General features: G+C 49.3%; 1 long non-coding RNA gene across 1 annotated transcript; it reads left to right on the forward strand.

Annotated features, from left to right (window-relative positions):
- The first annotated feature begins 8261 nt into the window (after nt 1-8261).
- LOC122707938 lies at nt 8262-22453 on the forward strand. The gene is made up of 4 exons (XR_006344964.1): nt 8262-8301; nt 8454-8549; nt 17483-17585; nt 21097-22453. It is a non-coding gene; the product is annotated as an uncharacterized LOC122707938 (long non-coding RNA).
- The last annotated feature ends 578 nt before the right edge of the window (nt 22454-23031 follow it).

Genomic DNA, 23031 nt, shown 5'->3' on the forward strand with positions numbered 1-23031 from the left:
TGAGATATATACATATAGTATATATGATATACACAACAAAATATTACTCAGTCATTAAAAAGAATGAAGTATTGACATTTGCAGTAACATGGATGGACCTAGATATTATCGCAGCAAGTGAAGTAAGTCACGCAAAGAAAGACAAATATTATATGTAGAATCTAAAAAAAAAAATACAACTCTATTACAAAACAGACTCACAAAGAGAGAAAACAAATTTATGATTAGCAAAGGGGAAGGAGAGGGGGAGGCATAAGTTAGGAGTTTGGGGTTAATAGATGTACACTATATAGCATGGGGAACTATATTCCAAATCTTGTAATTAATAACCTGTAATAGAAAAGAATCTGAAGCTGCACGCCTAAAACTAACACAATATTGGAAATCAACTATAGTTTAATATAACACAGACTTTTCAAAAGTGAGGTGCAGACATCATTTAGGCCAGGACGTCAGCATCATATCACAAACAAGAGGTCAATATTTGTTGCAGTTATTTTTTGTGTGTGTGTGATAAGTTTTACACACAATGAAACACACAGATCTTGTGTGCCAGGGATGAGTTCTGATAAGCGCATACACCTGTGCAAATCAACCCCCATCAAGCTACAGAACACGGTGATGACTTCAGAAAGTCCCCTCAGACCCCTTCCTAAGAAGTCCCACCGCCCCCCAAAAAAACCTCTTCGATTTCTTTCTCCCGTAGATTAGTTTGGCCTTTCTGTAACTTTATTCACATAAGTGAAATCATACAATAGGGGTTCTTAGGAAGGCTTCTTTCCCTTGACATAGTGGATTCTGCATTCTTTGGAAAAGAGTCTGTTTTATCCAAAGTCAGACTTTTTTTTTAACCACCAGAAAACACGTCCCCAAATCTAATCTTCATTACAAGCAGGGACACTGTGTTTACAAAGTCATGATCAACATCTCAGTGCCCATTCTGTGTGTCCTTGACCAGCTAAAGGTAAACAGGGCTGCTCCCACTGGCTCCAGAGATCTGTGAGCAGGTGGGGGGAGGCTGGCAAGATTTCTGAACCCCCAGCCTACTCCTGCTGCTGCGAACAGAGCTGGCCTTTCGGGGTCCCCCAGCCCTTATACCTTTTCCCCACTCTGGGCACTGAGGATTCTGCTTTCTCGCCCTCCCTCCTCCCTAGCCCCCAGCAGTAGGATCTGATAACCAGCCATTTACACTAGATAACTGATAGTCCGGTTACACTGTAACTGGACCGCCTTCCACCGAGGTGCTGCCTCTACCGGTATTGACTTGTCCCCTCTTTTATCTCCAAACGTGGCCGACAGGCTCCCGGCTGACTCCTCTCTGACTCCCACCGAGGCTCCCTAAGGACAGGCAGCCCCTCGGCCCCCACAGGGCTGCTGGGCTCTGACGTCATGGATTTTTAGTCATTCTTGGATCAGTCACAGGTACAGCACAGGAGGCTCAATGCCGTGACGGCATGCAGGCAACGCTTGCGGGAGATGGAGGAGGGCGCAATGGTCTGTCTGGGGGGGCCAGTTCCGCGTCCTCCCCTGGGGGGAGATGGGTCACCATCCAGAGATGGCGCAAAAATAATCATAATAAATAAAGGCTGAAACATACTGAGAGATCCAAAGGTGGCTGCCGGAAGACTCAGAAAAAAAAAAAAAAATAGGAAAAGGGACAGTGGGGACCTGAACAGTTTCAGGAGAAGTGTCACTGAAGAACCATCTCCTCACAAGTGCATGTGTGTGAGGCATCCCACTACCCACGGGGTCCGGGTTTGTTTGTAATGTGACCCCCACCCTTCCCATCCCCCACCAACTCCCTGCAGGGTCTCTGTGTAAACCGAGGCTCTAGGATCTGCCAGGTTCCCCCTCGCCTGGGGGGTTCTCTGACTGCCCCACCCCACCAGCAGGCCCTGGAGATGAGACTTATGCAAAGGCGTTTTAGGCACTGCTGGGAAACGGGATCTGAGGGGCCCAGAAAACCACTCTGAGTCTACTTTGCTGGCCCCCGAAGGGAAACCCAAGTTGTCTCTTTTAGCAGGACACTGGTTATGGGAGAGGGTGCTGAGTGGGCTGGAGCCCTCTCTGCAAACTCCACTCCCATGCCCACCCCTCCCTGCCAGAGCCTCTGCTTCTGGGGAGGACGAATGAGCTGGGGATGCTTCTTTTTTTTTTTTTTTGGGATGCTTCTTTCTGAAACAACAAGTCCGGGTTCGTTCTTGACAGGCTCTCAGCGTCAGGAGGCCACCTCAGAATGGGCACAGGACTCCTTCCCTCCAGGTCTTCCCTGCTCAGAGCTGGGCTCCCTGCCCACTCCTGCCCTAGCACAGTGGTTCTTTCCCCTGGCCTCTATCCTCATCTTAACCACAACTAGGTTTCTCCAACTTGTCAAAAAATTCTTAGGCCTTGTCCCTAGATACTCCAATTCACTGTGTTTCTGGGGACCTGGTCATGAGTATTCTGTAAACTATTTAAATACTCAGCTAGGTAAGGGAAGCCCCACCATACCCCTAACCCTGCCTTCTTCCCTCACTAGACTCCCAAATATGTGTTTTGTCTCCTGGCACAAACGATGTGATTTTGGTCAGTAATTGATGATCTTTCACATCATCACTTTTAAAACGAAAATTCTCTGAAATGTCCCTCCGTCTCCTGTGCTGTTTCCACCCTGATATGGACACCTGTCCTCTCTGTCACCAGTGGTATCGCTGAATGAGACTTGTCCCTGTCTTCTGGAGGGTTCCTTATCTGCTGAGGCTTGGAAGGCACACCTCCCTCAGGGGAGAGAGAGCGGTTCCACCAAGTTCTAACCAAAAGAGAAGTGGTCAGAGTGGGGATTGGCTCTGAACCAAGCTCCTCCTCTGAAAGCTGACTTCTCCCCCTTCTTTTCTTGGGACTCTTCACAGTCCCCAGTGGGAAGAGGGCATGAATAAGGCACACCAAGCCCAGACCCCTGATTTGTTCCCAGGCCCTCTCCACTTTCTGAGCTTTTTAAACAGTGGAAACAATAATACCAAACTGATCTGAAATCTCTGCTGAGAAAAATATGCACCAACAACAAACCTGCATTAAATCTGGGGACTCTAGCTTGATCCTAGCATTTGTAGTGGAGCAGGGGGAAGATAGAATCTTTAGGAAGAGGATGAGCAGTGTCTAAAATAAAATTCCAAACATGAATGAAGGAGATTGGATCGGATTGGATTCACTGCAGCCACTTTGTATAGATGCTGCTGAATGGATGAACAAACTAAGCATGTGTGTGTTTGAATGATACACCTGAGTTACAGCTTGCAAGTTACTTCCTCCTTCTCTGGCAAAGGACAAATAGAGAAAGAGCCTCCTAATACTGAGGTTGTTAAAAAAAAAAATGACGTCTATTGAAAACCCTTACGAAAGGTCAATAAGATCAAAATATTTCTTTTGTAAATGACCTTGTTTAAAGAGCTTCAGGCATTTTGTCCTTCACTGGTCTAGCCCAGTTCCAGGCCAGGGAGTGAGGCAGTGGAACAAAGACTAGGGCCAAGAGAAATACCCCAATAGGAGCCTAGAACCCCCTGATGCTGCCAGCGGAATCACCTCCCTGCCTGACCTCAGCATGGTTCCCAGCCTAAAGGAAAGTGGGAGCTTTAACTGGGGGGCACCAGAGCCCCAAGGAGCTCTAGCTGGAAGCCATCAGCTCCAGCTGCCCTGAGCCTTCCCAGGAAAGGACTTGTCCAACGACTGAGCACTCCGCCGCTGCTGCGGGCTAGAGTCAAACCTCTACTGCTCCGGGCCCTGGGGACTTTTGACAGCTCCTTGCATTTTCTCCCTCAGTTTTACACTCATCAAACATTATGCTTTTTCAGTTCTATCATACACAAAACATTCTTGCTTTGTGTGTTATTCTTTTTTCTGCTAATGAAAATAATTCCTGCTCATTGTAAAAAGTTCAAGTGAAATAATGTGCAAATAAGAAAGAAAAAGCTTCCATAATCTAATTTTCTGAGATAGCCGGCCTAGCAGCTGAGGCTACACCCTTCCAGATCTTTCTCTAAGCATGCACAAACAGCTTACACACGCCGTGCTATTGTGTTCCCACACCTTTGCTCATGCTGTCTACACCTGCTTCCTGAAGTGCCCTTTCTTCTCTCTTGCCAAGCTTACCTCTGCACATACTTCTGAACTCAGCCCACTTTCTCCACCTGTCATCCCCTAGCCTGGACCAGGTGCCCCTCCCTAGGCTACTTGAGCCCCTGTGAGCCTTATCAGAGCACCTACCATGGTGAATATTCAAGTCCTAGTTGATGTGTCTATTCCCCGCCGACCCCCGCCCCCCAACTAGAATATAGATTATACAGGTTGGCGGCCAAGAGATGAAGGCCAGTGAGGACCCTAGCCCCAGTAGCAGCCCTGTCCCTTCTGACTCTGCTGACTGTCCTTGTCGCTTGATCGGCCTCCGTGCCTAGCACCCTGCCTGGCCTGTGGTTGGTGCTCAGTAGTTCTGTGTTGAATAAGTGAGTGAGTGAGTCAGTGGTTCTGGGTCACAGAAGCTGTCCCCACCGTGGGCCTTTTATGCACAGGCGGAAGGCTACAGAAACCAGCCAAGAACAGCACATCTCCACGTTGCCTGGTTCCAAGAGCTACCACTGGTTTACAGTGGTTGTGTAACTTTGGGAACGGTCTTCTCGAGATATTGTGAAGGTTAGAAATTTGAGGAGTGAGGTTTCCTCCCACCGCCTGCAGTGGCCTCTCCCCTACTCCCACGTAGGAGGCCGAGGGCCCTTTCCCCTTATGCCCAGGAGACACAGCGAGCTCGGGTCTCTAACGAGCCTGGTGTGATGGGCTCCGAGGCCAGAGCTCCAAACGCGTCAGCTGTGTGACCTCAGGCAGGTACCCCAACCCCTCTGAGCCTCCCTCCACAATATCAAAATTAGAATGCTACTAATTATACCTGCCTCACAGGCTGCATGCGTGCGTACTAAGTCACTTCAGTCGTGTCTGACTCTTTGGAACCCCATGTACTGTAGCCCACCAGGCTCCCCTGTCCACAGGATTCTCCAGGCAAGAATACTGGGTTGGGTTACCAAGCCCTCCTCCAGGGGACTTTCCCCACCCAGGGACTGAATCTGTATCTCTCATGTCTCCTGCATTGGCAGGCGGGTTCTTTACCACGAACACCACCTGGGAAGCTCTACCTCAAAGGTTAGAGGAGACTAAATGGAATATGAATGTGAGAGTGCTTTGTACATTTTGTAGCTCTTTAGCCTGTATCCCTCCCAGTGGAGTTCAGAGTAAGATCAGAGTGCTAGGAAATCGAGACTTTTTAGCTCTGTCCTTGTCTCCTGAGGTGACCTTGGGACTTTCTGTGAAGTGGAGGTAGGAAGGGACATGGGACCAGATAGTCCCTAAGATCGCTTCTAACCATAGAATTCTATATGCGCTGAAAAGTTAAATGCCCTGGGTCCTCATACCACCATTTGGATGTGAGCACAAAGGTCTCTGCCAGCAGCCAGCATGACCAGGGAGGGTCTCTTTCTTTCGCCAAAGCCCCTGAATAGGAATTTTGAAGGGCTTCCCTGGTAGCTCAACTGGGAAAGAATCTGCCTGCAATGTGGGAGCCCCTGGTTCAATCTGGTGACCACTGATTGGCAGGCCATTCACTGGCCCCCAACCCTGAATTTCTGTGCTGGGCCACCATGATATCACGTGGCACTAGAAAATCCTCAGCTAGTTTTCAAGTTCCTAGAGAGGGATGGATTTGGGAATGGCGTGTGTGATGTGTCTTTTATGACATTTTTGGCTTCTTTGGAACCTGATTATTTAAGGCTGGGCTCAAACAGGTAGACTGTAGAGTTTGCTCTTGGGGTGCATGGGGTCTAGGTGATAAGAGAAGACTGACAAGGAACCCTGATGTGGGAGCAGGCTGGACTCTGCGGGCTTAGAGAGATGATCAGGGTTTGGGTGTGTGGAGGGAGCATGTGGGCGTGGTGCGGAGATCGGGTGTCTGAGGACAAGGCCAGGCCAGCTGAGACAGGGACATCGGGTCAACCGTGCACGCCTTTGACTGATCAAGCACTCACAGCATCCTCAAGGGCACTCTGGAGGTGGGGATTATCAACCCCACTTTACAGATGAAGAAACTGGGGCTCAGACATGCCTGGAGGCTGCCCTAGCTCAACTCTAAATCAACCAGGCTGCCCGGGAGGCAGCAGCTCCCCTGGGGTGTGGTGGGTCTGCACAGAGCCGCACAGAATCCAGGGTGGACTGGGCCTGCGGGACTGTGCTGGGGTGACGGGGGTGTTTGCCGCTCCTCTGTGGGTGGGACCTGACGGGTGGTGTCAGGAAGCTCAGGAACCTTGAGCTGGGCCGTCAGTTTCAGGGGCCAGAACGACGCCAAAGGGCGGGGAGGCAGAGACTGGACAGGCTCACAGGTCACCGAGGGGCCACGCACTCGGGGTGGAGGTAGACCATTGCTCCATCCTCCCCCAGCACCCAGCAAGCAGCCTCTGCCCGCTCGCTGCCCTGGACGGAGGAAAGCCTCTGTCGCTGCAGAGGCTGCACGGCCTCTCTTCTTGGGGGCCTTCCTGCTCCTGCCTCCGCTGGCTTCCTGATGCTCTGGGCCCCGGCTGGGGGAAACCTGGGAGAGGGTTTCACCTTCCACCGCCAGGACCAGCTCCAAGGTCCTGCTTGCTATCCGGCCCCCACCTCACCATTTGCCTCATGCCTGGCATGAGCATCAAGACCAGGTCTGCGCTTCTTGTAGGAGCCACCCATCTCTCAGTCAGCCCTTTGGTCTCCTGGGGAGATGGTCCATGAGCGGTATTCCTGGGCCATCAGCATCTGGGGGGCTTGCTAAAATGGAGCTGGCTGCGTCTCACCCCAGATCCTTGGAATCACTGAGGACGGGGCTTGGGAATCTGCGTTCTGAATAGGCTTCCTCGAGGAGTGCTGAGGAATGGTGAAGGGAAAGATCCAGGGCCTGAGCTCATCACACTGTACCCTGCACGGAAGGGGTCGTCTCCCGGGATTCCGGGAAGGAGTCCGGGTTGGCGGTGCTAAGATAAGACTGTTTGAATGAGCAGAGTTTCAGAGACCAGGCGGGGAGGCAGTGCCCTGGCTGCGGGCCCTTGAAGCGGAAGATTGCTCACCTCCGGGTACCCACCCCCCGCCTCAGGCTTCTTCACACGAGAGCTCTCTCCCCGGCAGAGGAATGCGCGGCTTTGGGTCCAAGCAGGAAATCTGAGGAAGGGCTTGGAGATGGGCCAAGCAGAGAGCCAAGGAAGTGATGAAAGATATTTTTAGGATTACTTATTCCAGAAAAGGCTGAGGGGGCACCTTATCACCATCCAAGAGCTTGGAGAGGCTTATTTATAAGACTCTTGACCCAACAATCGGAGATTGAGTGGCAGCTTCAAGGTCTGGAGTGAGATGAGAGGACCGGACTCCTGAGGGCCTGACACAGTCCAGGAAGAGGCCGTGAAAGGCTCCATCCTGGTGTTTTTTGAGGACAGTTCATGCAGTCGTTCCCCGGGTATGTTTTGGTGTTTCCTGTGAGCCTGGCCCTTGCTCTGCAAAGGGTAAAAACCTTGAACGAGGCGGCCCTCGTTCACGAGGTTGGGGAGAGAGTCCCTTCTGTCTGCAAAGCCTTTCTCCTTGTGAAGCAACCGCATCGAGGGCGGACTCCTGGGTGGCAGGCCCCGTCTCCTGACAGCTGCCCCCAGCTCCTGTAGGGAAACAGCCAGAGAGCTGACTGGCTGCCGGCTCTCCAGCATGTCGCCACACTTCCACAGAAGCCTCCTTCCATATGACTAAAGGTCTGTCGGCAAGTGAGCAGCCCAGGCTGCCCCCGCACCTGGCAGTCCTGTGTCGGAACCAGTGCCCCTGGCCCTGCTTGCCAGGCCTGTCAGGAACCCTCCTGCAGCTGCCAGTCACCTGGGTATTGCTGTCCACCTCTGGACGTCCGGGCTCCCAGACAGCCTTGGTCAGCTTCTCTGAGGAGCCCGAGGGGATTAGGGAACTGTTTCTGCTTTGCGGTCCTTCTCTCAGTATGTGGGCCATCTCACTGTTTATTTTTGAAGCTTTCTCAGCACGACCAAGGGGGTGAGAGACACAGGCGAAACCTCTGTTGTTACCCACGGGGTGGCCTGGATTTATACACACGAAGTAAGGCGAGAGTGAGTCACGTTCCAAGCCACGAGGAAACGGGAGTGGAAACTGGGGCACCCCAGGTCTTGGTCCAACCTTCCCTGAGTCACTGGTAGCTTTTCGTAAGTTCTGGAACCGCTCTGGGATCGCCTTCTGTGAAATGGGAGGACGACCTCTGGGCTCCCGCAAGGCAAGGTGAGGGTGAGACAGGGCCAGGCAGGAACAGCGGCCGTGTTTCTGGGGCGCCTGTGAGGTGCTGCCAGCAGGGCTCAGGGTCTGCAGTCGTCTCGTCCAGGCTCCTCAGCCGGCCTGTGAGGTGGCTCTGTCACTGTCTCTGCTTCACACAGGAGGAACTCGGAGCAAAGAGCAACGCATAACTTGCCCACGAAGGGGCTGCACTCAGCCCCTGCCGCCTGACCAGGCCCCTCGCGCACAGGAAGCGGGTGAGCCAAGGGCGGGTGGAGGAGCAGAGCGGGCTGACTCTCAGGCTCCGGGGTTGCCTCCCGACGGGCCCAGTCCCAGAGACGCACATGCTGCCCCCGACCCGCGGGCAGGCTCCTCGTCTCCAGCCCGGCCCCTAGTCCAGAGTGACCTCTGGCGCCGACCTGAAGAGCCCTTGTTTCCTCTCGTGAGGTGGTCCCCACCAGGCCCCTCCCCGGCCCCAAGCCAGGGTCTCACGTCCCCTTCCTCCCCCGGGTGACGCTCAGGCGCCAGGGGCTGTGTTTGGTGCCTTGTCCCGCTTCACCTTCCCAATGGCATTTTTCCCATTTGCCAGGAGAGGGGATGGAGGCTCTGAGATCAGAGACTCACCCAGGTCTCCTGGTCAGTAGACTCAGTCCTGTGGTCTTCAGTAAACAGAGGAGTCTCCACAGAAGGCAGCAAGAAATTCTTGGTCCTTTCCTCCCCAGGCCCCCTCGTGGCGCTAAAGCAGAACTCCGAGGGCTCAGGACCAGGCATAGCCCACACCTGATTGAATTCATTCAGTCGTTCATTTGCTCAGCCGTATTCACTCGCCACGCTCTAAGGGCTGTGTGACGTGAGGTGCAATGATGAGCTGCCTTGGGACCTCGGAGGCCTGGGTGTCAGAGGGAGGAGGGAAGCAAAGGGTGAGCAAGCAGCTACAATACCCAGTGTGAGCACCGAGGAAGGACACCTAAATTTGGGAAGCAGGGGAGGCTTCCTGGAGGAGGTGATGAGGCAAAGTCCAGGGTGAGACCAGATGGATAAATAAAACCAGCCCCTGAAAGTGAGGCTGAGGAGAGGAAGAGAGGAATGTTCCAGGCCGAGGTGAAGGAGGCCTGGTGGCAAGTGAGCGCTTAGTGCACCTGCTGCTGTGTCCTCGGCTCCATCCATTTCCCTCACCCTGGATCCTTCCATCTCCCAACTGCCTGTGACCCCTGTTCGCCCCCAGAATGCCCAGCCCTGCCCTTCCCTTTGGATGGGCAAGCCTGGAAGTGGGCATCATGGCCTCCGCCTGCCCATCGCCTTGGAGCAGAGACGGCTGGTGTGAATGTGGGTGATTTCCCTTCAGGGGTAACTGGAGAAGAAGTGGCAGGTGAGGCAGCAGGCACAATATTGAGGAGCATCCTGGTGCTGGCTCTGTCCTGGAGACCCGTGGAAAGCCTTTGTCCTGATGGCCTGTAATGAGTTTCAGGAGAGAGCTTCAATATTTGCAGCAAACAGAGGCACAAAGGATGTGGAGGGCTATTGTGGACTCTCCAAAGAGGAGCTAATCCTCGGGCAAGCCGCCTGGCCAGAAGGGGTTCAAGTGCTGGGCGGGCCGCTGTGGAGGGTGTTGTCATTTACCAGCAAATGTAGGAGATAATAGCAGAGAAAGACAGTCTCTCCACAGGTGGAGGGAGGCGGTGAGAGGCACTCCCGGCAGGGAGGAAGGGGAAGCACCTGTCCTGGAAGCTCAGAACCCAGATGATTCTCCACCCCCCTGCCCCCACCCACCCCCGTCTGAGCCCTGTTCCTCCTCCTGAAGGCCTGGGCAGCCTTGTCTGCATCCTTTGCCCAGGGCTCAGATGAGTCTAGGCTGGGCAGGGAGGTGGTGATAGTGGGTACGGTGTGTGTGAGTGTGTGTGTGTGGGTGCGTGGGTGGCGTGTAAGCCAGGGTTCTCAGGCCACTCTTTCTTACTGTCCTGCTCTCTAGCTCTCTCTCTGGGTCTCTTTTTGGTCCACTGCACATAGACAAGTCATTTCTTGACTCCAGGGGGCCAAGAAAAAAAAAAGAGTGGTATTTACATATCATTAGCATAGAGGAGTTCTATTTGCATGAGTCTATTTTAAACCCTTCCCTCCTTCAAACTTGCCACATCGTCTCTAAATACAGTACATAAATATTCTGTCCAGGCACTAGGACAAAGAGTGTCTTGGTGGGGTAGACATGGGTAAAGGCTTTCCCCAGGTCCCTTTGGGAGAGGCCTTGTGGCCAGAGTGGAGGGAAGCAGAACTGAAGGAAGAAATCTGCAGTTCTGGGAGTGGGAGGGGTTGGAAAACTCAACTCTGTTTTGCAATCAACTTTGCACCAGTAGCAGGGGTTCTGCCAGGATGCCCTCCGCCCAAACACCTCTAGGGTACAAAAAGCTGAGGTTGGAAGTAGAAGAGGAAATGTGACAGTGTAGTGATCTACACCACAATTAGCATAATCCGATGTAATTTGCATGGGTGAGATTGCTCAGTTGTCCAGAAATGTTGAAATTCGATCTGTTTTGCTTCTTACAAGTTCTTCTTTCTTGGAGTTTTCTTTCTCTTGCTTCCTCTTCTTTTTTTTAAATTTAAATTTATTTAATTTTTAATCGAAGGATAATTGCTTTATAGCATTTTGTTGTTTTCTGTCAAACCTCAACATGAATTTTCTTCTGCTTCTTGAAGAGAACAGGGTAGGAGCATGGAAAAGGGGGTGGGGAGCAGAAGACAGGCAGTGCAGACACCTGAGGCCTCTGCTTTCTGTCTCCCCTTTCTGTAGTTCCTACTCTGTGGGATCGGCTTTCGCCTCACAAATTCACAGCAGTAGAGCAGGGATGAGGCTGGGCTTGTCTGCCTGCTTCCCAGAGGACAGCCAAGGCTGTACAATAAGAACCGTGACTCCCAGGCCACAATCTGGCCAAGACTGAACTGTATCTAGAACTTAAGAGCCTTGCTCCTGGGGAGAAGGGAATGGTCTTAAGCATTCTCCAGACTGCTACCAGGGTCTCCTGCATTGCAGGCAGATTCCTCACCATCTGAGCCACCAGGGAAGCTGCTACTAAACAGATAACCCTGCTCCAGACAGCAGCAGGTGGATCCCCTCAGCCCTGGGGTGCTGGGCTCCCTCTCTCCTTGGGAGTGGGAAGAGAAAGGGGAAGAAATCTGATCCCTCTCACAGCAGAGCTCTGAAAATCTATTTAGTTCTTTCCCATTTACAGCCCATTATTATTATATATAAAATAAATGAGGCTTAATTCTGCTGGACTTCAGATGCAGGGAAACACCTGCAAAAATCATTTGCAGAACCATCGTCCCTACGCCCTACTTTTTACCTCTGTCTCTTGTCTTCTAAACATGTTTTTTAAAACATTGTTATAATTAGTATTAGCAAACCCCAATTGTATTTAAACTACTACTACTAATAATGTCTTTTGTGAAACATACATCGGATCACATCACTCTTCCACCGGGAAACCTCTGAAGGTCCCCACGCTCCTCTCCACAGTCTCTGAGGTCCTGCTCTGGTGCAGACCCAGACTTCCTCTCCTAACTCACCTCTTACTTTCTCATGACTCTTCAGGCTGACTCACTGCCCTGCTACTTGGAGAACATTCCCCGCTCATTCACACCTCAGCTTGTTTTCTTTGTTGGCCCTTCCTCCAAGATCTTCTGAAAGTCATCTTCTTTTCATTTCTCAGGGCTCAGCTCTGCAGCCCCTGCCTCAGGTAGACCTTCCTTCTCTCAACCTGGATAGGACTCCCAGCATGTCAGAGTGGGCCTCTCAGTTCTTTGTTGAGGTATCGGTTCCATCTTCTATGTGGACAAGAGCACACCTGCCTTATCCATCTCCATGCCTCTAGCATCTGGTAAAGCACTTAGAACATAGCAGGTGCTCATGAAATACTTTATTGTGTGATGGGTAACCAGGTGATAGCTTGGGGCTGGTGACAGATCATGGGTTTTGGAGGCAGGGAGATGCCAGCTCCCGTCCTGGTTTTGTCACTCTCTGGTGAATGGCTGAGGGCAGGGTACTCACCTCTCTGAGTCTCTTCTGGCAACAGAGATAACATGAAGGTGAAGTGTGTGGCACTAGTAGGGGTTCACTGAATAGAGATTTTTCATGTGGATAATTACACCTTTATTTCACACTTACTCTGAACGTAAATCTGTCGCTGCCCTCAAAAATTCAGTTTATTGAGAGACACAGAGACATGCATGGCCAACCATGAAACAATGGTGAACATACAGAGATATGAACCAAGTACCACAGGAACAGAGGCGTGAACAACAAAGTCTAAAATGCCTGCACTGGAATAGCATTTTACAGTTTGTATACCATGGACTCTTCCAGGGTTTATTTGACTGACCCCTCATCTCACACGCTAGTAAGGTAATGCTCAAAATTCTCCAAGCCAGGCTACAGCAATATGTGAACCGAGAACTTCCAGATGTTCAAGCTGGTTTTGGAAAAGGCAGAGGAACCAGAGATCAAATTGCCAATATCCACTGGATCATCGAAAAAGCAAGAGAGTTCCAGAAAAACATCTATTTCTGCTTTATTGACTATGCCAAAGACGTTGACTGTGTGGATCACAATAAACTGTGGAAAATTCTGAAAGAGATGGGAATACCAGACCACCTGACCTGCCTCTTGAGAAACCTATGTGCAGGCCAGGAAGCAACAGTTAGAAATGGACATGGAACAACAGACTGGTTCCAAATAGGGAAAGGAGTACATCAAGGCTGTATATTGTCACCCTGCTTATTTAACTTATATGCAGATTACATCATGAGAAACACTGGGCTGGAAGAAGCACAAGCTGTAATCAAGATTGCCAGGAGAAATATCAATAACCTCAGATAGGCAGATGACCCCACCCTTATGGCAGAAAGTGAAGAGGAACTAAAAAGCCTCTTGATGAAAGTGAATTGAAAGAGGAAAGTGAAAAAGTTGGCTTAAAGCTTAACATTCAGAAAACTAACATCATGGCATCTGGTCCCATCACCTCATGGGAAATAGATGGGGAAACAGTGGAAACAGTGTCAGACTTTATTTTTTTGGGCTCCAAAATCACTGCAGATGGTGACTGCAGCCAAGAAATTAAAAGACGCTTACTCCTTGGAAGGAAAGCTATGACCAAACTAGACAGCATATTAAAAAGCAGAGACATTACTCTGCTAACAAAGGTCTGTCTAGTCAAGGCTATGTTTTTTCCAGTGGTCATGTATGGATGTGAGAGTTGGACTGTGAAGAAAGCTGAGCACCGAAAACTTGATGCTTTTGAACTTTGGTGTTGGAGAAGACTCTCGAGAGTCCCTTGGACTGCAAGGAGATCCAACCAGTCCATCCTAAAGGAAATCAGTCCTGGGTGTTCATTGGAAAGACTGATGCTGAAGCTGAAACTCCATTACTTTGACCACCTCATGCGAAGAGTTGACTCATTGGAAAAGACCCTGATGCTGGAAGGGATTGGGGGTGGGAGGAGAAGGGGACGACAGAGGATGACATGGCTAGATGGCATCACCGACTCAATGGGCATGAGTTTGAGTAGACTCCGGGAGTTGGTGATGGACAGGGAGGCCTGGTGTGCTGCGATTCATGGGGTCGCAAAGAGTCGGACATGACTGAGTGACTGAACTGAACTGAACTGAAACCTCTGGAGTAGGCAAGGACTCCATTTTACAATAAGAGATTTGAGGCTCAAAGAGATAACATTATTGAGCCATCAGCTCAGTTCAGTTCAGTCGCTCAGTCATGTCCGACTCTTTGTGACCCCATGAACCTCAGCACGCCAGACTTCCTTGTCCATCACCAACTTCTGGAGCTTGCTCAAACTCATGTCCATCGAGTCAGTGATGCCATCCAACCATCTCATTCTCTGTCATTCACTTATCCTACCTTCACTCTTTCCCAGCATCAGGGTCGTTTCCAAGGAGTCAGTTCTTTGCATCAGGTGGCCAAAGTATTGGAGTTTTAGCTTCAGCATCAGTCCTTCCAATGAACACCCAGGACTGATTTCCTTTAAGATGGACTGGTTGGATCTCCTTGCAGTCCAAGGGACTCTCGAGAGTCTTCTCCAACACCAAAGTTCAAAAGCATCAAGTTTTCGGTGCTCAGCTTTCTTCACAGTCCAACTCTTACATCCATACATGACCACTGGAAAAAACATAGCCTTGACTAGACAGACCTCTGTTAGCAAAGTAATGTCTTTGCTTTTTAATATGCTGTCTAGGTTGGTCGTAGCTTTTCTTCCAAGAAGCAAATATCTTTGAATTACATGGCTGCAGTCACCATTGGCAGTGATTTTGGAGACCAAGAAAATAAAGTCTGACACTGTTTCCACTGTTTCCCCATCTATTTGTCATGAAGTGATGGGACCCAGATGCCATGATCGTAGTTTTTTGAGTGTTGAGTTTTAAGCCAGATTTTTCACTCTCCTCTTTCACTTTCATCAAGAGGCTCTTTAGTTCTTCTTCACTTTCTGCCGAAAGGGTGGTGTCATCTGCATACCTGAGGTTATTGATATTTCTCCTGGCAATCTTGATTCCAGGCTGTGTTTCATCCAGTCTGCCATTTTGTATGATATACTCTGCATATAAGCTAAATAAGCAGGGTGACAATATACAGCCTTGACATACTCCTTTCCTAATTTGGAACCAGTCTGTTGTTCCATGTCCAGTTCTAACTGTTGCTTCTTGAACTGCATGCATTTCTCAAGAGGCAGGTCAGGTGGTCTGGTATTCCCATCTCTTGAAGAATTTTCCACAGTTTCTTGTGATCCACACAGTCAAAGGCTTTGGCCTTTAACTAGTAGTCAGTAAAGCAGAAGTAGATGCTTTTCTGAAACTTTCTTGCATTTTCCATGATCCAACGGATGTTGACAATTTGATCTCTGGTTCCTCTGCCTTTTCTAAATCCAGCTTGAACATCTGGAACTTCACAGTTCACTTAATGTTGAAGCCTAGCTTGCAGAATTTTGAGCATTACTTTGCTAGCATGTTGAAATGAGTACAACTGTGCAGTAGTTTGAACATTCTTTGGCATTGCCTTTCTTTGGTATTGGAATGAAAACTGACCTTTTCCAGTCCTGTGGCCACTGCTGAGTTTTCCAAATTTGCTGGCATATTGAGTGCAGCACTTTCACAGCATCATCTTTTAGGATTTGAAATAGCTCAACTGGAATTCCATCACCTCCACTAGCTTTGTTCGCAGTAATACTTCCTAAGGCCCACTTGGCTTTGCATTCCAGTGCCTGGCTCTAGGTGAGTCATCACATCATCATCATTATCTGGGTCATGAGGATCTTTTTTGTATCATTCTTATGTGTATTCTTGTCACCTCTTCTTAATATCTTCTGCTTCTGTTGGGTCCATACCATTTCTGTCCTTATTGTGCCCATCTTTGCATGAAATGTTCCCTTCATATCTCTAATTTTCTTGAAGAGATCTCTAGTTCTTCCCATTCTATTGTTTTCCTCTATTTCTTTGCATTGATCACTGAGGAAGACTTTCTTATCTCTCCTTGCTATTCTTTGGAATGCTGCATTCAAATGGGAATATCTTTCCTTTTCTCCTTTGCCTTTAGCTTCTCTTTTTTTTCTCAGCTATTTGTAAGGCCTCCTCAGACAGCCATTTTGCCTCTTTGCATTTCTTTTCCTTGGAGGTGGTCTCGATCACTGCCTCCTGTACAAAGTCACGACCTCCATCCGTACTTCTTCAGGCACTCTATCAAATCTATTCCCTGATTCTATTTGTCACTTCCACTGTGTAATCATAAAGGATTTGATTTAGGTCATACCTGAATGGTCTAGTGGTTTTCCCTACTTTCTTCAATTTAAGTCTGAATTTGGCAATAAGGAGTTCATGATCTGAGCCACAGTCAGCTCCCAGTCTTGCTTTTACTGACAGTATAGAGCTTCTCCATCTTTGGCTGCAAAGAATATAATCAATCTGATTTCGATGTTGGCCATCTGGTGACGTCTGTGTGTAGAGTGGTCTCTCCTGTTATTGGGAAAGAGTGTTTGCTATGACCAGTGCATTCTCTTGGCAAAACTCTGTTAGCCTTTGCCCTACTTCATTTTGTACTCCAAGGATAAACTTGCCTGTTATTCCATATATCTCTTGACTTCCTACTTTCGCATTCCGGTCTCCTGTGATGAAAAGGACATCTTTTTTGGGTATTAGTTCTAGAGGGTCTTGTAGGTCATGATAGAACCATTCAACTTCAGCTTGTTTGGCATTAGTGGTTGGGGCATAGATTTAAATTAGTGTGATATTGAGTGGTTTGCCTTGGAAAAGGGCAGAGATCATTCTGTCATTTTTGAGACTGCACCCAGGTGCTGCATTTCTGAGTCTTTGTTGACTATGAGGGCTACTCCGTTTCTTCTAAGGGATTCTTGCCCATAGTAGTAGATAAAATAGTTATCTGAATTAAATTTGCCCTTTCAGTCCATTTTAGTTCACTGATTCCTAAAATGTTGATGTTTACTCTTGCCATTTCCTGTTTGACCGTCTCTAATTTCCCTTGGTTCCTGAACCTAATACACCACTGAAGGAGGAAACAGACAGAGCTGTACTCCGACTTAGGCCAGGCTGAGAACATTAGGCTACATGCGTGGTCACCCTCCCAATGGACTCTGAACTTTGTGCCCAGTGTCTATAGAAATGGCATACCAATGGGAAACCAGACCCCCCGGATAAAAGAGCTTCAGGACTTGTACTTGGACTCTCCGTTGCCTAAAAGAATATGCTAATTATCTCTGTAACAGAACAAAGTGGTAAATTCCATTATGTTTATTGGGATATGACCACAGGCCTATTGATAAATATCCGCTGTTTATCTAGTCTTGTGACACATGAATCATGGGTTAACTTTGATCGTATCTCTCTTTTACCTTGTCCAGATTAGTTTCAGGGAATTTGGGGAGGCGGGTTTGGGCACGTACACTTAGGGTATATAAGGTTTTCACAAAAACTGGTCAGGGTCCTCGGCTGAGAGGAGACTCTGCCTTGGGCCCGCCGGTGTAATAAACTGCACTCCACTATCTGCATTGTCCTTCTGAGTGAGTTTGTTTCCCGGAACGCGTGGCTACAACATTTGGTGTCTGGGCCGGGAACCCCCTCACTTTGAGGACACAAGTCCCATTTGTGACTACTCCAAGGCCTTGTGACTTGAATTTTCTAGAGCAGGGAAGACACCTCACCCTTCCAGAAGGATTCTGCTTCTCAACGCCCGGACCTTTCACATTAGCAGGTGGTGGACGGCAGCAAGGGAACTGAGCACTCAGGTGAGGAGGAACCCCCCAGGCAGGGTGGAAGAGGGGGCTGGATCACCCCCCGGGAGGGACTAGAAGGAGCGGGGACCCACAGGAGCCTGGAATAGGCAGGCGACGATTGCTTGGTACACAGGTCGACGAGCGTGCTAGGGCTTAGGAAGGGAATTTGTGAAGGTCATTTAGGAGGTGTGTCCACGCCTTCTCAGGGAAAATTATTACCAGCGATCGCCAGGGGATTTTTAGGATAGGAAACTGGTCCTTGTATGCTCCTATTCTGCCCTCCCCCAGGAGGTGTCCCGTCTGCTGTGATATTCTTGATCCCCTTGGAATTGTCAGGCTAGAAGGAAGGGGATACATAAGTGAGTATGAATTGGCTTTTCCGGAGACAGCCTGGGACATGGGATATTTAACCATCTATGTTTTCATTCACACCTGATCAAGCTCACCAAGGCAGAACGGACTTTAAGGGAGAAACAGTCTTGGACCACGTGGTGTTCTGGTTCGGCCATGCTGACTGGCAGGTGAAGACACGCCGATCCCCCTTCTCCCTCTGGGATCTGGCAGGATTTGGACGGGGATGACCTGACCCCTCCCCCACACTGGATAATGAGGAGTCTGCCTCCCAGTGCTCCCCCAGGACTAGAGGCCACCTTAATGCCCGATCCAGGGCCAGGTGAAGTTCCTGCAGCAGCCACTGCTCCTCTGCCAGCTCTCCCAGAGAGAGAGCTGCCACCTCGTAGAGCTGCCACCTCGGCGGGCTCAGATCCCGGTGACAGAAGCCTCTGGCCAACACTTCCAGGATCCGGCTCCAGCCAAACCGCCCAAGCTATACCCGCCTCTGCCAGTGAGTACTGACAAGAAGGGGAGGGAGACGTTGGAATTAAGCAGAGACTGCACTCTGCCTGAGAGCCGGAGGGAACGAAAGAAAACAGACAAGAGATTTGCAGTGCTAGTTGCTGCTCTGGGAAAGTCTATCTCGGGTCCTCCGGAAAACCTCCTCTGCCCCAGGGACAGGACAGTCTTTCAGCCGGTCCCAACGGAGGCCCCGGGCCCCGTTGCAGCCAAACCAGTGTGCCGGGTGTGGAGCTTTTGGCCACTGGAAGAATGAATGCCCTAAGGCAAGGAAGGAAGAGGAAGCTCCCACAGTTGTGGGGCTTGCTGACTTGGAAATTAAATAGGGCTGCCGGGGCTCAGAGATATCAGGTCCCTGAGAGCCCATGGTAACCTTAAAAGTGGGGGACCAAAACATTGACTTCATGGTGGATACAAGAGCAGAACTGTCGGTAGTAACAAAACCTGTGGCACCTCTGTCCACAAAGACTACCGCTGTAACTGGGGTATCGGGAGAAGAGATGACTAAATCGTTTTGCCAGCCCAGAAAATGTCAGATGGGGGGGACACCAAGTGATTCATGAATTCCTCTACATTCCTGAGTGCCCAGTACCCCTGTTGGGAAGAGACTTGCTCTCCAAACTAGGAGCACAAGTGATTTTCTCCACTGAGGAGAGGCCCACCTTCCAGATGGGCACTATGACTTATTTGCTCTCTCTCTCAATACCCCCGAAGATGAGTAGAGGTTGCATGAACCTCCGAAGGAAGAACCGGGTGGGCCGGAAGAGCATGAGAGAGAGCTAACTCAATTATTCCTTGAGGTCTGGGCAGAAGATAACCCCCCTCCCCTCAGGCTGGCTAAAGATCACGCCCCAGTGATAATAGAACTCAAACCAGGCACCATCCCGGTTAGAGAGCGCCAGTACTCGCTACCGACAGAGGCCCGGGCTGGACTGTCCCACATCAATAGATTGAAACAAGTGGCCGTTCTAGTAGAGTGCCAGTCGGCTTGGAATACGCCAATCCTGCCAGTCAAAAAGGAAAGAGGACAGGACTATAGGCCTGGACAAGATCTCAAGCTAGTAAACCATGGTTACTGTGACTTTACACCCCACTGTTCCAAACCCCTATACCTTACTTAGCCTCCTCCCACTGAGGACTAAAGTTTATACTTGCCTAGATCTCAAGGATGCCTTCTTCTGCATACGCCTCGCCCCAGCATCACAGCCCATCTTTGCCTTTGAATGGGAAGATCCGGTCAGGAGTACCAAACAACAGCTCATCTGGAATCCCCCACAAGGGTTTAAGAATTCCCCAGCCATCTTTGGGGAAGCCTTGGCTTCTGACCTGGACTCATTCCATATGGAAGAGTACAGATGTTGGCTCCTACAATATGGGGATAACCTGCTGCTGGCTGCCGAGACCAAGGAAAAATGTTGGGAAGGGAAAAAAACACTGCTCCAGCTGCTGATGGAAGCAGGTTACCAGGTGTCGAAGAAGAAGGCACAGATCTGCAAGGAGGAGGCAAAGTATCTGGGGTTTGTTTTAAAGAAGGACATAAGTTTCCAGACCCTAATTGGGTCCTATATACTGATGCCACTAGCCTGATAAAACAAGGACAATGGCTGTCAGGTTAGCCAAAGTGGAAGGGGCCATCAAGACTAAAAAGAGATGGTGGGAATTGCCAAGTGACAAATTATTGGTACCGGAGGAGCTGGCACACACTCTGGTAAGCCAAACACACCAAGCAACCCACCTAGGCCATGCTGCCTGCTCACAGGTTAATGCTGCCTCTAGGGTATTCAGACAAAAACCTCTGGGTATTCAGCTGAAAGACACACTGCCCCTTGAACACCTGGGAGTGGACTTCACTGAAATTAAACCTCACTGACACTACCGTTACCTGCTGGTCATGGTATGTACGTCTTTGGGATGGGTAGAAGCTTTTCCTACCTGGACTGAAAGAGCATCAGAAGTAGTCCAGTACCTGCTTAGGGAAATAGTTCCCAGATATGAATTTCCTACCAGCATTGGATCAGACAATGGCCTGGCTTTTGTAGCTGATTTAGTAAACAAGTAAGCAACACTTTAAACATCAAATGGAAACTGCACACTGCATATAGGCCCAGAGTTCTGAGATGGTTGAATGAACCAACCGGACACTTAAAGAGACTCTCCAAGTGGATCATAGAGACTGACTGCTCCTGGGTGGACTTGCTTCCGAGGGCTCTGCTCAGACTCAGGATGACCCCACAGTCCCAAGGCTATTCTCCACATGAAATTGTGTATGGGAGGCCCCCTCCCACAATAAAACAGATGTCACCAAATTTGCCTCAGATAAGGGGGGATGAAATGGTAACCCACTCCAGTATTCTTGCCTGGAGAGTCCCATGGACGGAGGAGCCTGGTAGGCTACAGTCCACGGGGTCGCAAAGAGTCGGACACGACTGAGTGACTTCACTTCAGTTCACTTCAAGGGGGGATAGGATTTCACAACAGATGGAACTGGGTAAGGTAATAAATCAGGTAACTCAGTTTGTACAATAAAGGGTGCCGTTCCCCCTTGGGGAACAGATTCATGAGATTACGCTTGGTGACCAAGTATGGGTCAAAGATTGGAAACTTGATTTACTAGCTCCTCGGTGGAAGGGCCCTTATACTGTTATTCTAACTACCCCTACTGCACTTAAAGTTGCAGGTATTGCCCCTTGGATCCATCATACGAGGGTGAAGAGAGCATACCATGCAGACCCAGAAAACGCTGAGTGGACTGCACAGAGGGACCCCACTGACCCTTGAGAGACTAAGACCATCCTTAAGAAGAAGGAAAAGAAGATCCTGGATGAGCCCCTTGAGGATGAAACCGCACAGTCAACTCCTGCTGCTTGGCCTCATCAACGTGCATATTCCTATGCCAACTTCCACAATACCTCCAACTGTTGGGTATGTGGGGCTATGCCTCTGTCTGTGATGGATGGACTTCCCTGGGGGCTGTCACCACTCTGCCAAGGAGATTTTAAACCACTCTGCTCTTTTCTGGGACACTATCATAATCTCTCCCTGCTCTCTGGGTGTAAGCCAGACCTACAGTCAATAGACTTGGGTCATAGGGTTACATTTGATATAAATGCCAGTGTAACAAAAGCCTAACCTACAACAAGCCCTGGTAAATCTACCTTATTTACATGCTAGGTGGACAAGATCTTTGTTTCAGTGGTATGAATATATTGTTGCCTTATTCATACCCTCTATAGAGACAACAGATATTATGATTAAAGTAGAGGCCTTGACTAATTTCACAAAACAGGCTCTCCTAGATAGAATGAAAGCCATCCAAGCCTTAAATGAAGAGCAAATCCAAATGAGAAAAGTGGTAACTTATAATAGAATGGCTTTGGACATATTCACAGCTGCTTAAGGAGGGACCTGTGCTATAATTAAGGTTGAATGTTGTGTATGCATTCCTGACTTATCTGGCAATGTATCGACTGCTTTAGATGACGTGAAAAACCAGGTAAAAGCAACATCAAATGAAAACATTCCTTTCTGGACTTCGGTCCTATCTTGGGTGAAGGGTGGTGATTGACGGAAAATTGTATTTACCATGGCTATAGTTTCCTTGATAGTTCTGCCTTGTGGACCCTGCATTTTACAATGTATTAGGAACTTTGTAACCCAAAGGTCTGTGATGTTCTCCCAAATTGGCGGTCGGAGAGCCAGGGTGCAATATATCCCTATGAATGATGCTCATAATATGAGTTAAGAGCATCAAGAGTGGGGAATGAAGGAGGAAACGGACAGAGCTCTTAGGCCAGGCTGAGAACATTAGGCTACATGCGTGGTCACCCTCCCAATGGACTCTGAACTTTGTGCCCAGTGTCTATAGAAATGGCATACCAACGGGAAACCAGACCCCCCGGATAAAAGAGCTTCAGGACTTGTACTTGGACTCTCCGTTGCCTAAAAGAATATGCTAATTATCTCTGTAACAGAACAAAGTGGTAAATTCCATTATGTTTATTGGGATATGACCACAGGCCTATTGATAAATATCCGCTGTTTATCTAGTCTTGTGACACATGAATCATGCGTTAACTTTGATCCTATCTCTCTTTTACCTTGTCCAGATTAGTTTCAGGGAATGTGGGGAGGTGGGTTTGGGCACATACACTTAGGGTATTCAATGTTTTCACAAAAACTGGTTAGGGTCCTTGGCTAAGAGGAGACTCTGCCTTGGGCCCGCCGGTGTAACAAACTGCACCCCATTATCTGCATTGTCCTTCTGAGTGAGTTTGTTTCCCAGAACGCGTGGCTATAACACCACGTTCTTATGCAATATTATTCTTTACAGCATCGGACTTATCTTCCATCACCAGTCACATCCAAAACTGGGTGCTGTTTTAACTTTGGCTCTGTCTTTTCTTTCTTTCTGGAGCTATTTCTCCACTCTTCTCCAGTAGAATATTGGGCACCTACCAACCTGCGGAGTTCATCTTTCAGTGTCCTATCTTTTTGCCTTTTCATACTATTCATGGAGTTCTCAAGGCAAGAATGCTGAAGTGGTTTGCCATTCCCTTCTCCAGTGGACCACGTTTTGTCAGAACTCTCCACCATGACCCGTTCATCT

This window comes from Cervus elaphus, chromosome 14 (assembly GCF_910594005.1).
Source record: "Cervus elaphus chromosome 14, mCerEla1.1, whole genome shotgun sequence".
In the NCBI taxonomy this organism is placed as follows: Eukaryota; Metazoa; Chordata; class Mammalia; order Artiodactyla; family Cervidae; genus Cervus; species Cervus elaphus.